The sequence below is a fragment of the Lissotriton helveticus genome, chromosome 2_1, assembly GCF_964261635.1.
Source record: "Lissotriton helveticus chromosome 2_1, aLisHel1.1, whole genome shotgun sequence".
Classification (NCBI taxonomy): domain Eukaryota; kingdom Metazoa; phylum Chordata; class Amphibia; order Caudata; family Salamandridae; genus Lissotriton; species Lissotriton helveticus.
The window spans coordinates 1,537,432,816-1,537,447,761 of record NC_136059.1 but is presented as its reverse complement, the minus strand read 5'-3'; the positions used below and the strand labels follow the sequence as shown (position 1 = coordinate 1,537,447,761).

At 46.0% G+C, this 14,946-nt stretch overlaps 1 pseudogene; it reads right to left on the bottom strand.

Moving 5' to 3' along the window:
• Positions 1-225: 225 nt before the first annotated feature.
• Positions 226-2,040, bottom strand: LOC144818765 (adiponectin receptor protein 2 pseudogene; annotated as a pseudogene).
• Positions 2,041-14,946: the final 12,906 nt, after the last annotated feature.

Sequence of the window (14,946 nt, the reverse complement as noted above, 5' to 3'; positions counted from 1 at the left end):
CAGGGTATTACAAAGAGTTGTCACAGACTGCTGGGTCATGTATAATGAATTTAGCCGACATAGACATGTTATTTGGGAACGTTGTTCCGCAGCCTTTATGGAGTAAAATACGTCATACAGATCATGATCAAGAATTAGGTGATTCATGGGCTAACATTGCTATTGCAGACGCCCGACAAGTTGGTGGTGCCAAGCCTGAGCCTTTGGTAGCAAAACTACCTAGTATGTATGGATTTCTATACAAAATAACCCCCATCCCTTCCATTCCACCTTTTTTATACTTCTATAAAGTTATGGTTAACGGAAAGTTATAAATTTTATTTACATTAAACTGTTCTTTTACCCTTCCCAAATCAGCATGTAAATCAAACCATTTTACATGTTGTTCAATTCAACATTATTAACAAAATCTGCCTAACTTAGAGCCCCCCATATATTCTATAAATAAATATGGCATTTAACAAAAATCCCATCTTGCATTTTTTAAGACTCCTATACTCCTTTCCTCCGTGCTTTTACAGGTATAAATTAATGTTACACTTTCTCATTTCAATCATCTGAGGTAAGAATTTTGTTGCCCGCAATTTCTTTATTCAAGTCCACCTAAGGGGGCTCCAGGTTCCAGTTGGACGTGTTTTTCACTTCATCTTCACATAGTTCATGGAAAATTCCAACCTATAGTTTCACCACGCAGCGGTTTTCCACTTGTTCCCCCATTTTTGATGGGAAAGATAGGTGCTACAGCACATCCTGCGCACTACAGCCTCCTCCAACGGTGAAGCGGAACTCCTGGAGGTTGGACACACCATGGAAATGGACAAAGGCTCCAGCAACAACAAAGATGTGGAATAGTTGATGGGAGTGAAACCAGATGTCACATTTTCCAGGGAAGAATCGCTCGGGGATGCGGGCGGCATACAGTAAGGCCCCAGTGATGTAAAGGGTGGCCATGAGAAACAGCCAGCCAACTTGACCCATTGTGGCGGCCTTCAAGAAGCCCTCGGCGATGACAAAGTGCAGAGTAGGGATGATGCCACTCAGGCCCAGTCCCACAAAAACCCCAGCTCTCACCCCTCGGTACTGAGGAGTGGCAAACAGGTCCCACTGCGAAACGACGATGGCTGCTATCCCTAGCACACAGATGATGATCAAGTACACGAAACAGGGCTGAGGGTTGCAATAGAAAGAGTAGTAGAGCCATGGAACAAAGCTGCCCATAATCAGGAATGCAATGCCAGAGTAATCCAACTTGGAGAAGACTCTGGAGACCCCTTCAGAGTGGCAGTAGACCGTGTGGAACACCCATGAGAACGAGAGGCAGAGGATGGCACCTAAAAAGAACAGTCCAATGACCACCTTCTCCTGAATGGGGGCCACAAAGGCAATGTTGGGCCGGAACATGTAGAAAATCCCCAAGCAAAGGAAAAAAACACAACCTAAGAGGTGCGTCCAGATGTTGCCTGTCTCTGTATGTATCCTGAAAATGCTTTTGAAGCACGCTCGGAAGGAGGGCAGTGGTGGTCTATGCCCGTGCAGAAGGTAATCATTGTCTTTCAGCCAGTCAGGTAAAACATCGTGTGGGATGACACGCCATCGACCTTCCCATACCTTGCACATAAACTCTTCTACGCGTTCCATGGCATGGTGGGCCTGCAACAGTGGGGCCATGCCCATAAACCCTTCATCTTCTTGAACAGGTTCATTGGGACATTCACATTCCTCTTGACTGTCTTCTTGAACTGCAGGGGGGTCCACTAAGAGGGGCCCCAGCTCACTGCACTGCTCATCGTTGGGTTCTGTCCCCGGCAAATCAACGGGCATGTGTCCCTTACGAAGTCGAAGTACGGACTCCAGTTCAGTGTTGCTCCCTGATCCGAGGTCCTCTGGTGTGCTCATGGGACACAGAGACAACTCTCTGGGGGATTTTGAGTCACCCCTTTCGGGATGTTCAATGAGAATGAATAGGCCCTGTCCCTTTCGGTGAGCGGCATCCGCGGCACAGGCACCTGGGAGACCGCTATCGCTGCGTCGCCAACGAGAGCCACCCTAGTAAAATAGTTGATTACATGAAAACGATAATGTCTGCAATACGTGTAAACTGGGACAAGTTATCCGCATGCAAGCAGAAGAAAGACGAAACTGTCTCAGATTTCTTCACCAGGTTTGAAGAAACATTTGTCGATCACAGCGGTCAAGATATGACCACTGAAGGTGGCCAGCGATTATTTGTCGATAAATTCGTGCACAATTTACTTCCAGAACTCTGTAAAAAGATAAAGGATTCAGAAAGTTCTTGGGCTGTCTCGTCTTCGACTCAGATATTGGCTACTGCCCAATATTACGAAAACAGAGACAAAGATGAGAAGGATAAAGCAGACAAGAAAACAAAAGAGTTAAAAACGAAGGTTTTATTACAGCAAGCTTATCCGCCACGTGGCGCTAGTAATGGCCAGAGTAACGGTGGTCAGAACAACTATCAGAATAATTTTCAGCATTCACAGAGAAATTGGCAAAGAGCCGAGTATAATCAGCCACGTGTCACTGTAGGCCCCAACCAGTGTCTGTATTGCAAGGAAGAAGGTCATTTTAAGTATAATTGCCCTATCTTGCTACAACGTGCAAATGGTGTTTCACACGTAAGAGGTAGAGGCGTTCAGCAAGCACCTAGAGGTAGAGGACGTGGAAACGTCCCCCAAAATGCGCAGTCTCTTCCACCACAGAATTCTATGAATAAATTCGATCAGCAGAATGACGCATCAAGTAGGACAGCTCAGTACTATACTGATGATTACTATACAGAAAGCGAACAATGGAGCAATAATGATTGCTAGGACAGCCTTGGACAAAGAGAGGGAGTTGTTTCAGTTCCAGTAGATCAGAGTGGACCATAGGTTGAGGTGATTACATCAGGTGTGTCAGAACCTTTTCTGCTGGATACTGGTGCTACAAAGAGTTCTATTATGCACTCCAAACTCCCTGGCGCACCTTTGTCTGGCGAAATGAATGTTTCTGTAGGTTTTTCTGGCGCCCGATTAGAAATCCAATTTCTGACCCTCTGTCTCTTTCTGTTGGTCCTTGTGAATTTGAAGCACCCCTTATTATGACAACAGGTTGTGGTGAAAACTTGTTAGGATTGGATTTACTAAAAAGATTGTATGCAACTTTGTATTGTTCTCCATCAGGAGTAGAACTTACTTTAGGTAAGAAAGTGGTTTCTCCCATGTACCTGTCAAGAAATAAGCTTCCAGCAGAATTGTCATTTCTACCCGATATCCTTTGGGCCACTGGTCCTAATGATGTGGGTCTTTTAGAAATTCCACCATATGTTGTAACATTAAAAGCCAATGTTAAAATGCCACGAATTCCCCAGTACCGAATTTCCAGAGAGGGTGAGAAAGCCTTTACGTTTACGAGCTAATTGCAAAAGACGTGATTGAGGAAACAAGAGGAAACGTTTGCAACAGTCCAGTTCTGCCTGTTTTAAAACTAACTGACCCTTCCCAACCACCTGTGTACAGATTCGTGATCGACCTTAGAGAAGAGATCGACCAATCTCGAACTGCACAGTACTTTAGAGCAGCACTGATCAACTCTCGCTCCCTCCCCAAACATAGTTTATCTATTAGGGACTGTATTATCAACCAGGAATTGGATATTCTTTTTATTACGGAATCCTGGGGAGATGAGGCTTCAGGCCCTGATTTCGTCTTGGCTACCCCCGAAGGCTATTGCGTCGTTAGACAAGATAGAACTTCTGGGAGAGGTGGTGGCTTAGCCATCATCCATAAAGATGCTTATCGGATAAAATTTGAGCATATTCCAACTTCAAACTGCGAAGCTATCACGTTTGTTATTAATCTCACGCAGAAGCAAGCTTTTAAAGGGACATTGGTTTATAGGCCACCGGGTCCTCGAACAAATTTTTTAGCTGCACTCGCTGAAATCACCGAAGCTGTATTAGGATCCTTGGACTATACAATCCTTGGGGATTTTAATTTTCCGCTGGAAGATATGGAAAATAAGGATACAGTCCAACTTACTACAGACATGCAAGCAATAGGAATGCAACAGTTGGTAAGGGGCCCTACGCATGAAGCTGGGCATACACTTGATGGTCTGTTTACAAACAACCCAGGCATTGATCTGGTAGCAGTACTACCATTGGTATGGTCTGACCATCAAGCCATCATCTTTAGAATTCGAGCATTACAAGCCAACCCCCCCCAGACCAAAGCCCGGTCGTCACTGGGCATACGAGCTTGGAAAAACGCCGATGTTCCACATCTTTCAAATCTTCTAAGAACCTCGGTCCCGGTAAGCTCCTGTGATCCAGAAATCTTGTCCACTAACTTTCAGGGCTGGTTATTAAAGGCAGCCAATCAGGTGGCACCTGAGAAATCTTATCGCCCAAACAGATGTACTCCATCGGCCCAATGGTTTACAGAAGAATTGCGTCTCCAGCGTCAGTATTGTAGAAGCTTAGAAAGACACTGGAGAAAGCACTACAGTCCCTCCGCTAAGCAAACTTATAAAGATGCTTTAGCGATTTATAAGAAAGCTATCACCACTCAAAAAAAAATATTTTTTACTGGTCAAATCGAACAGGCCCAGAATTCGTCAAGAATGCTATTCCAGGTGGTGAATTCTCTTTCAACCCCACCTACTGGACCTGTGACTGAACAATCACAGGAATTCTGTAACTCGTTGGCCACTTTCTTTACTACTAAGGTAATGGACATCTATTCCATTTTTCCACAGCAACCAGTGGTCGTTAGGACTGATCCTTCCTCTTGTAGGGCTGTGGCCTATCCTGCTTTCTCGGGTTTTAAGCCAGTGACACAAGATCAGGTCAGCATATTAGCTGCCAAGATCAAATCGGGTTCTCCGCTCGATCCATGCCGTCCTGAAATAATGAATCAACTTTACAATACCATTTCTCTGCCGCTTACTACTATCTGTAACGCCATCTTCAAAACAGGTGTCTACCCAGAGATTTGGAAGAAGGCTATCGTTAAACCTTTGCTTAAAAAGACTACCTTAGACCCTACCATCACGGCCAACTACAGACCCATTGCATGCCTTCCCTTTCCCGCTAAAATCATTGAGGCCATTATGAACCAGCAGCTCTCAGAGTTCATTGACCAACACGAACTCTTGGATGACACGCAGTTTGGCTTCCGGAGGGGACACGGAACGGAGACAGCACTGATAAAGGCCTCCGATGAAATCAGAGACATCTTGGATTCGGGAGGAGCAGCAGTGCTTATTCTGCTAGATCTCTCGGCGGCCTTCGACACGGTCGACCATGCCATCTTGGTCGACCGTGTCGCCGCCCTGGGGATTAACCATCTGGCCAAAGATCTCATAGCCTCCTTTCTAGCTAACCGCAAACAGGCAGTCAAATTGGGCAACCATTATTCACCGACCTCTGAACTGCCATGCGGAGTCCCCCAAGGATCCTCATTAAGTCCTGCGCTTTTTAACATTTATGTCGCAGACTTGGCAAGGGTCATAAAATCTCATGGGATGCGTTTAACTTCTTACGCTGACGACACCCAACTTGTGCTGGCAGTGCATAAGAACGGCCCGATGGTGGCAGCTAAGTTCCAGGAGGGGATACTGGAGGTACAAGCATGGATGCATAGCAATTGCTTAAAATTGAATGCGGAGAAGACGGAGGTTATGACCTTTGGTAACATCTCTCCTGAATGGTCCCAGTCCTGGTGGCCTACTCTGATGGGTCCTCCTCCGGTCCCAGTCGCAAAGGTCAGGAATCTTGGAGTGATCTTTGACAAACAGCTATCATTCAAACATCATGTAAATAAGGTTGTTTCAGCCGCCTTCTTTACGTTGAAAAAGATAAAAAAACTGCTACCGTACTTACCAGCATCTGCTGGAAAAACCCTAATCACCACCTTGGTGTTTTCTAAGCTGGATTACGGAAATGCTCTCTTTCTCAATACTCATAAATATATCTTGAATAAGCTCCAATCTATTCAAAATATGGCAGCCAGAATCCTCCTCAATATTCCTAAGCGCCAGTCCACCTCGGAAGCTATACGCCATCTTCACTGGCTAAGAGTGGAGAGCAGGATAAAATTCAAAGCCTTATGCATTGCCTATAAGGTCATTCATCATACTGGCCCGAAATTCCTAAGACAGGCATTTCAGATTTATACCCCTAAAAGGAACCTAAGATCAGCAGCCAATTGTTTACTACCGGTTCCCCGAACAAGAACGGCCACCTGGGGTGACAGACGATTCCTGGTAGCAACTCCCAGATTGTGGAATTCTCTCCCTTCACATATCAAAACCGCCCCTACTCTCATTTGCTTCCGTAGAGCCTTGAAGACATGGCTCTTCAACCGATAAGTTTGTTTATCAATTACTGTATCCTAGAGGATCTTACTGCGCCTAGACACCCTCGGGTATTAGTTGCGCACTAAAAATGTCATAAATAAATAAAATAAATAAATAAAAATAAATAATAAAATAGTTGTGCCACAATTTCCAGTTGTACCCGACATTACCACATTGTTGACAATGATCCCAGCTTCTGCCTCTTGGTTCTCGGTGATTGACCTGAAGAATGCCTTCTTCAGCATCCCGATTGCTGAGGAGAGCAGGGACATTTTCTCCTTCACTTTAGGAGGTCGCAGTTTCCGTTTGAAACGCGCTCCTCAAGGCTACTGTGAAAGTCCGTCAATATACAGTCAAGCGCTAAAAACACAGCTTGATACAATCGTTTTGCCTAAAGGTGCAGCTCTTGTACAATATGTGGACGATTTACTCATTGCTGCAGACAATGCGGAAATTTGCAAAAAGGCCACACTGTCACTATTGCGTCATTTGTGTGATTTACATCACAAGGTGTCACTTTCCAAGCTCCAATATTGCCGACAAGAAGTGACCTACTTAGGTCACCTCTTATCGAAGGAGGGAAGGAAACTGACCCCAGAAAGAATTCAGGCAATAGCGAAATTGAACGTACCTAGAACACAGAGAGAAGTGCGTGCTTTCTTGGGCATTACCTCGTACTGTAGACAGTGGATTCCAAATTTCTCGTTATTAGCCAAACCTTTGGTGGCATTGATATACAAAATACGCCCAATCCTGTACCTTGGTCTGAAGAGTGTCAGAAAAGTTTTCTCGAACTACGCGCAGCATTGTGTTCGGCTCCTGTGTTGGGTACCCCCGACTACAGTAAGCCTTTCACACTGTACGTCCATGAGAAGGACGGTTGTGCATTATCTGTGTTGACTCAGTTGTTTGGAGATAGACAGCGTCCATGCGCTTACTTTTCATCGACTTTGGGTCTGGTAGCCAAAGCCTTGCCAAGTTGCCTAAGAGCCACAGCAGCAGCAGCTGTTTCTATTCGACAGTCTGCTGGTCTGGTAATGAATAACACACTAGTCGTGATGGTTCCACATGCAGTAGAGACGTTACTAAATAGAACTAGGACACAGCACATAACTAGTGCTCGGTTGTCTAGCTACGAATTGACCCTACTAGCAAGTCATGTGCGCATAAAAAGGTGCAGCAGATTGAACCTAGCTACATTGTTACCAATTGCTGAAGGATCAGATGTGTCAGGACAGCACGATTGTTTCCTTAGAACAGAGGAAGAAACGAAAGGGAGAATAGACTTGTCCGATACTCCCCTTACCGAATGTGATGGTACATTATGGGTAGATGGTTCATGCTTCAAGCTCCCGAATGGTGACACGACTGCAGCATATGCTGTCACGACATTGCACACAATTGTAGAAACTGCACGTGTGCCACATAATTCAGCTCAAGCAGCTGAATTAGTTGCACTCACGAGAGCATGTGTGTTGTCTAAAGGAATGAAAGTGACTATCTATACCGACAGTCAGTATGCATTTGGTGTGGTTCACAGTTTTGGACGATTGTGGAGAGAACGTGGGTTCCTGACTTCGCATGGAGCAAAGATTCAGCATGGTCAGTTGGTGAATGAGCTTCTTGAATCACTGACCCTGCCCCAGCAAATGGCGATTGTGAAATGTAGTGCTCACAAGAGGGTGACTGATGATGTTGGTCGTGGAAATGCATTTGCTGACGAAATCGCGAGAGAGACGGCGAGAAATGTAATGAGCCGAATGTATGTTGCAAGCCCTGCAAGAGGGACTGGTGATGTTGGAATATGTGTAGACACCATAGAGAGTGTGAAGTCCATTCAAGCCGAGGCCACAGAGAGCGAATTGAGCGTGTGGAGAGAAAGTACGGGTAGAGTGGATTCAAATGGGTGTTGGATTGAATTATCAGAACATCAGAGATGGTTGTTACCCGATGCATACGTGCCTGCAGTAGTTACAATGGCTCATGGAATGGCTCATATCGGCGTGAAAGGGATTTGCGAGTTGTTGGCCCCAGTATGGAAGAATTCAGGGATTCCCAAATGTGCAGAGAATGTTGTCAAGAATTGCATGGTTTGTTTGAAACACAACCCAGGTAGGGGAACCCCAACTCCAGCTGGTCACTTTGCACCCCCTACGTATCCGTTCGAGGTTTTGCAGCTAGATTTCATCCACATGGAGAGATGCAACAATTTAAAATACGTACTAGTTGTTGTGTGTGCTTTCTCAAGATGGATAGAAGCCTATCCCCTAAAAGATAATACTGCCTTGTCCACAGCAAAAGCCCTGGTGAAAGAGTACTTCCCGAGGTTCGGAATGCCTAGAGTGGTCTGGTCTGATAATGGAAGTGAATTTGTGGGTCGTGTGATGAAGAGAGTGTGTGAAGGGTTAGGTATTAGACAAAAGTTCCACGCTGCAAATCACCCCCAATCAGCTGGACTAGTAGAATGCTACAATGGCACGTTAAAGCTTAAACTGGCCAAAATCCAAGCGAGCACAGGCCTTAAATGGCCTGACGCTCTACCTTTAGCACTCCTGTCCACTAGAATGACTGTGCATTCACGAGTAAAACTTAGCCCTTATGAAATAGTTTTTGGCCGGACAGCCAACATTTGGGGAATGCCTAGGCCCACGAAATTTAGTGAACTGGAACACCCTATATTGCTCGATTATCTGTATGAATTGACGGCTAAATTACGTGTTTTGCATCAACAGGTCCACAACACTCTGCCTCCGGTCTCTGACACTCCGGGTCACGACATTGACCCTGGTTCGTGGATACTTGTAAAGAATTTTCAAAGAACAAAGAACGACCAGCCCAGGTGGACCGGGCCTCACCTCGTCCTACTCTCTACAAGATCTGCGGTTCCAGTGGAAGGAAAAACCAACTGGGTCCACGGGATCCATTGCAGGAAGATACCTTCTCCCCTGCCTACTGACCAATGGGTCAAGACAGGTGTCACTGATCCAGAACATGATACTGTTCCAAATACCGTACCTTTTAACGATTTGCACGAAAGAAGCTCTGACTCTGAACCAGAAAATGAGAACATTTCGCACAAGATTGTGCCACCGCCTGAACTGTTGAACACTGCAGAACCTGACCTTTTGTTTCAGGACCAGACTATACCTGGAACGCGACGTTACAGTCTGAGACCGAGGAAAATGAACAAATAAAGTAATTTCTTTTGCAAATTCGAGACTAAAGATCCATGGACTAATAAACAAATATTTTCCCCCCCAAGTACTATTTTTGAAAGTGCAGCTCTCCCATTTAGGAAACTTGCTTATTTTTGTTTTTCGAACCGCCATCCGGGTTCACGCTGCTAGGGCCGCGATTGGCTAAAGTCTTCGGAAAGTGCAGCTAACGACGTTAGGTCGGTAGTTCTGGTTGGTCCAAGGGAGTTGCCCTAGACTGACAGAAGCACTCCTTAGCAGAATCAACCTCCTCATCGCGGGCAGCACTTTTAGAGAGGGTGGAGTTTCACGATGTGGAGAGACCTGCCAAACGAACGAACTTTAAACACCAATTACGCGAAACAATGTCAAAGAGAAGTTTTATAATATTATGCATTTGTATGTTATTCAGTATGATGATATTTTTTATAAGTTACGTCATATTCTCTTTTCGTGTGACATTTACACCCACGGCATCGCCCATACCTGCTACTACTGCTTCCCCTCATTCTTTCCATCCCCTTCCTGACCACGAATCCAATCGAAGACTAGAATTCATTAACAACTCCTTTATTCAGCTCCTGCATCAGCACCAGCTAGCAATGAACATAACAAACTGCTGGGTTTGTCAACTTATGCCTCACACTACGGATAAGGGTATCCCTTATCTAGTTCTGCCCTTTAGTCACAATGGCTCTGTGTGGGCATACAGAACAATGTTCGTATATGCACGAGAAATCCAACCCCTACGCTCTGTAAAAGATAACCTCAAGACTAGCGCCCTAATAAAAGGCATAATCGACATGAGTAGGGACATAACTTCTTATGTAAATACACCCGATGATGAGATACTTGCATATGTAGGTTGGAACGTGACCAGATATGGAATTACTGTGAGTGAGAAACAGCAAGTAACAAAGTCTTCCCCGATCTGGATTGTACCCCATCAAGGTAATCTGTGTCTGCAAGGTGTTGGCAGGAATCCCAGAGCTCAGTTAGGAAAAAGTGTCTGTACAGAAACATATGTTTTTGGATCTCAGACTTCCCCTGCGTTTCTAGCAGCAAAGGGTACTTATTTCATCTGTCATGATAGAGCCTATACATGGTTGCCCCCTGACTTTTCGGGCTCATGTTTTGTGTCATTTCTGTTGCCTCCCACCTACACAGCAGCGGCAGACTACCACCGGACAAGGATAGTTAGAGGTGTCTTGAGTAAAGAAGACACTGCAGGTCAAGAATTTGGAGACTTTGCTAAGGGTTTTCTGCCATTCTGGGGATCTATGGCTAACAGCAGGAATATAAGGCAATTGACAAGGGTAGTCGAATTCACCGTGATTGAAACTGCCGGTGCCCTTAGTAACTTAACTGCTGAGCTCTAGTCGGATCGTCTTATGACCCTTCAGAACAGGGTCGCTCTAGATGTCATACTTGCAGACCGAGGTGGTGTATGCAGATTGATCCAATCCAGCTGTTGCATTTTTATCCCAGATAACGCTCCGACAGTGTATCAGGCCATCTCCAAACTACATAAGATTTCCGAATCTATTCATGTGGATAAAGGAGATTGGTCCCTAGTAGGGTGGTTCTGGGATCTGATATCTGGCTGGGGTTGGAAAATTCTGATGGTCATTGGGATAATCTTAGCCATCCTTTTACTGTTCTGTCTGTGCATACAGTGCGCTCCTGCAATATGTGGCCTCTGTGTCACATCATGTATAAGGAAGCCTGTGTCAAGAGATTAACTAAGTACTAGGATGATGTTACAGCAACATCTCAATGACTTTAAGAATATAGATCTGGACTCAGACTAACATGAGGATAGATTAATTGCCTATGTAAGGGCAAAAGAAGGGTTTGTGGTACTGAAAATCCGAACTCTTGTACCCATACCAGTTTTAGGAATAAAACTTTGTTGTAATACGACGAATTTAGTGTCAAAAGACCGAGAATGGCGAGTACAGTATGTGCAAGCATTTTCGTCGCATTCAGGTGATGATTTCACCTCGAAATCACCATTTATATCCTGAACCCTTGGCATCCATTTTGTATATAGCCGCCATTTGGTGTGTTGCCCTGTACATAGGCCTTAATCCAGCTGAATTCGACTCCACAAAGACACGTACACCTTAATCGACTTTCCTATGACCTGTACAAGTTTGGAACGTTGCCACAGGCCGAACTCGTTAGGTCAGTTCCCCTCCCAGTGGCCGAGCATCAAGGCTCAACAAACCATAAAACCATTTCAGCGCGCACACCTGCCCTATCTCGCTCACATCTATCTCCACTCCTTTTCTTCACTTACTTTATGATGGGGAGGTGCCCGTTTTTATTAGGGGTCCAGCGATATCTGATGAAATGTTAGGCCTTGCCGAGTGATTTGTTGTGGGCAGCACGACGTGAAATATGTACATGTCATCATGACTCTGTTCTTTCTTGTAACCAATAACTGTAAATAACATACTACAAATTCAAAGAATGTTTGCCTGAAGCTAGAAACTTTGTATAAGAGGAGAAGCCTGAATTTGTGAATTTGAGCAGTCTCCTGAGAATATACTCCCCGTGTGGTGTATTTCTAGGACACTTGTTACCTTGGTTGCAACCAATAAATCGATCTTTGACTTCACCTAGAAGACTCTGAGTTTCTGTGGTCTGGATCAGGAAAGAACCCGAGGTCTCTGGGTGTGCCCTGGCACCGCTCGGTTACCGGTTCTGTGCCGGTTCTTAAAAACCCAGTACCTCAGTGCGTGAGCTCAGTGTGAAGTTATAGGGGTTCCACTGAGAAGTGTCGGTACTATCCCATTGAAAGGTGAAGCACTCTTGCCGTGAAATCTCTCTCCTACCAACTGCAGATATAGCAGCCTGCATAACAAGCGCCTGCACTGTCCTAATAATAGAACAGCAGCCATGAAGTGAAACCTCGGTAATGCCCAGCTGAATGTACAGTTGCCCTGATAAGAAGTACTGGTGCTGTGCAATAAAAGAACCACGGACTCACAAGTAGAGTTGGTACTGTCCCACTAAACGTCTGGAAGCCCAGTAGAGGGCAGGTGCCCTTGTAAGTATTGCACTTTTGCTGAGAAGTGTGAACCCTTCCCACTAATAGTGTAACAAGCCTCGTGATAAGTGCTGATGCCATAACCTGCTTTGCCCCGAGAGCTTGTGAAAGAAGTGTTAGTGCTCAGACCCGGACAGTATCGAATCCTGTAAAGCACAGGATGCGCCAGACACCGCATCCACTTACTATGATGTTGCTTTACACGGCCTTATATATCACCTCGTGGTGAATATGTCTCCATAATTCCAATGAGCCTAGTCGGTAACAGGCTTCCACCCCTGCCTGCCCTACCACAATATTGGCCACCGCTGATTTGCAGAGCTGTAAACATCCGGTGTCAGTTATGTCCCGCTCAATGTAAATCATGTTATCGACCACAGAAGGTAGAAAGGCGGGTTCGCCGCTCTCGGAAACTTCTCAGCAGCAGGCACTGAACCCGCCGAGTTATCTTGCTGGATTTCAGCATGGCGGCAGCAGGAGCCACGTGCAGGATCTCGCTGACATTAAACTCCACCGCTGATCTGCAGGGCGGAGCGCGTAATCTCAGTGAGAAGGTATAGGGGTTCCACTGAGAAGTGCCGCTAATATCCCATTGAAAGGTGAAGCACTCTAGCCGTGAAATCTCTCTCCTACCAACTGCAGATATAGCAGCCTGCATACCAAGCGCCTGCACTGACCTAATCATAGAACAGCAGCCATGAAATGAAACCTCGGTAATGCCCAGCTGAATATACAGTGCCCTGATAAGAAGTACTGGTGCTGTGCAGTAAAAGTACCGCAGACTCACGAGTAGCGTTGGTACTGTCCGACTAAACGTCTGGCAGCCCAGTAGAGGGTAGGTGCCCTTGTAAGTATTGTACTTTTGCTGAGAAGCGCTAACCCTTTCCACTAAGAGTATAACAGGCCACGTGATAAGTGCTGATGCCATAACCTGCTTTGCCCCGAGTGCTGGTGAAAGAAATGTTAGTGCTCAGACCCGGACAGTATCGACCCCTGTAAAGCACAGGATGCGCTAGACACCTCATCCACTTACTATGTTGTTGCTTTAAGCGGCCTTATATATCACCTCGTGGTGAACATGTCTCCATCATTCCAATGAACCTAGTCGGTAACAGGCTTCCACCACTCCCTGCCCTACCACAGTATTGGCCACCGCTGATTGGCAGCGCTGTAAACATCCGGTGTCAGTTATGTCCTGCTCAATGGTAATCACGTTATCGACCACAGAATGTAGAAGGGCGGATTCGCCGCTCCCGGAAACTTCTCAGCTGCGGGCACTCAACCCGCCAAGTTATCTCACTGGATTCCAGCATGGTGGCAGCAGGAGCCAGGTGCAGGCTCTAGCTGACATTAAACTCCACCGCTGAGTTGCAGGGCGGAGTGCGCAAGCTCAGTTTGAAGATATAGGGGTTCCACTTAAAAGTGCCGGTACTATCTCATTGAAAGGTGAAGCACTCTTGCCGTGAAATCTCTCTCCTACCAACTGCAGATATAGCAGCCTGCATAACAAGCGCCTGCACTGTCCTAATAATAGAACAGCAGCCATGAAGTGAAACCTCAGTAATGCCCAGCTGAATGTACAGTTGCCCTGATAAGAAGTACTGGTGCTGTGCAATAAAAGTACCACAGACTCACGAGTAGCGTTGGTACTGTCCCACTAAACGTCTGGCAGCCCAGTAGAGGGTAGGTGCCCTTGTAAGTATTGCACTTTTGCTGAGAAGTGTGAACCCTTTCCACTAATAGTGTAACAGGCCTCGTGATAAGTGCTGATGCCATAAGCTGCTTTGCCCCGAGTGCTGGTGAAATAAGTGTTAGTGCTCAGACCCAGACAGTATCGACCCCTGTAAAGCACAGGATGCGCCAGAAACCTCATCCACTTGCTATGTTGTTGCTTTACGCGGCCTTATACATCAGTGGTGAACATGTCTCCATCATTCCAATGAGCCTAGTCGGTAACAGGCTTCCACCCCTGCCTACCCTACCACAGTATTGGCCACCGCTGATTTGCAGCGCTATCAACATCCGGTGTCAGTTATATCCTGCTCAATGGTAATCACGTTATCGACCACAGAAGGTAGAAGGGCGAATTCGCCGCTCCTGGAAACTTCTCAGCTGCGGGCACTCAACCCGCCGAGTTATCTCGCTTGAATCCAGCATGGCAGCAGCAGGAGCAAGGTGCAGGCTCTAGCTGACATTAAAATGCACCGCTGAGCTGCAGGGCGGAGCGCGTGAGCTCAGTTTGAAGTTATAGGGGTTCCACTGAGAAGTGCCGGTACTATCCCATTGAAAGGTGAAGCACTCTTGCCATGAAATCTCTCTCCTACCAACTGCAGATAT